The 1644-nt window shown below is 33.6% G+C and overlaps 1 pseudogene; it reads right to left on the reverse strand.

The window, feature by feature from the left end:
• Positions 1–1101: 1101 nt before the first annotated feature.
• On the reverse strand, positions 1102–1218 carry LOC145256565 (5S ribosomal RNA; annotated as a pseudogene).
• Between the last annotated feature and the right edge of the window lie 426 nt (positions 1219–1644).

Consider the following 1644-nt stretch of genomic DNA (forward strand, 5'->3'; position numbering starts at 1 on the left):
CCAGCATCGGTTGTTATCTCGCAAAATGGTCGTCAAGTTTAAAGGTCGATAGAAAAAGCAATAAAACAGAGGATAACGAAATCCCGAGAAAGATTTCTTGCCATTCAAATATAAGAAAAGGTCAGCAAACAGAACTTGACTCTAATCCTCAATTATTTCATTTGTTTTTTTATTTCAAAATAAAATCAACAACTCGCTGTTGTGCAAAAAGTAACAGGTTTATTGAGTGAAGTCGTAAATCATCATCATTTATTTATCAACTGATGATGATACTTGCAAGGTAAAACACAACTCACATTTTCTTAAATTTGTCAAACATATTTTTTCTTTTTGTTTTTACTAGGTATGAGGCCACCACTTGTCTAAAAGTCATTCAAGGATACAGGTTAATGAGTGCCAGGTGACCAGTGAGACAACACCGTGATGATCGGTAATGGTGGAAGTTGGGTAGGTTTAGTTATTTAAAAGAATTGCTTGATAAGAATTTGTTTACGTTAGCCTTAAAAATGAACATTTTATAGTCAGATGAAAAGCAATCTCGCGGTATTATGTGATGCAAGTATTTCTAGAAAAGAAACTTTACTCATGGAATTTTTGTTTAGTTTTAGGCACAGATAGAGAGTAAAGGAAATCGTTGATAGTTGTAGCTGGACGAGTGTTTGCTGCGAATGTTTCACAAGGGAGGCACCATAAATTGAAGCTCAGTCGAACACCTGCCTTGGAAACACTGATAGAGCAGAGATAGGCTCGTAATGTCTCTTCTATGAGGAATAGAATGGAAGGAAGAATAGAATGGAAGGAAGAATAGAATGGAAGGAGGAGAAATGGTTTTCATCCACTAGATTTCAAAGCTGAGTTTGTACCCTGTCATGGCAGAAAAAGGATACTCTTAGCAGCCTCTTTTCAGATGTTGCAACAGTACTCCTTCTTAAAATATATTTGTCACTTGTACTGGTTGACATTATTTATCAGTTTCTATTCCATAGCCTTTGAGCCCCTAGCGGGGACATAGGCCATCTACAACTTTGTAGATGCTTTTGTAGCGAGGAGTTCTTTTTATGGGGTGAGGGTGCTGACCCCATGCCCAACCTTCCCAGAAGGTACATACAGCACCTAGCCTTCCCAAATGGTCCCCCATCTGGTACTGGCCAGGCTCAACGTTGCTTAACTTCGGTGATCTGGCGAGAACCGGTGTATCAACGTGATTATGCCACAAAATCATTGGAGATAGGGCGGTCACTACTATTTTTCTTATTATATATCAATCCTCATATAAGAAGCTCAATTTGAATACAGAGCAATATATATATATATATATATATATATATATATATATATATATATATATATATATATATATATATATATATATATATATATATATATATATATAATAAATGACAAAAATTTATATTCCAAAATACATGATGTTGACAATTATATGTATTTTATTCCTTTACATCAATTGATCCTTACAGTTCTTGACAGTGTCTTTAAGGATCAATTATCAATTGATGTAAAGAAATAGAATATAAAATTGTCAACATCATGAATTTTGGAATATAAATTTCTCTCTCTCTCTCTCTCTCTCTCTCTCTCTATATATATATATATATATATATATATATATATATATATATATAT

This window comes from Euprymna scolopes, chromosome 32, assembly GCF_053919585.1.
Source record: "Euprymna scolopes isolate OS-2025 chromosome 32, ASM5391958v1, whole genome shotgun sequence".
NCBI classification, from domain to species: domain Eukaryota; kingdom Metazoa; phylum Mollusca; class Cephalopoda; order Sepiida; family Sepiolidae; genus Euprymna; species Euprymna scolopes.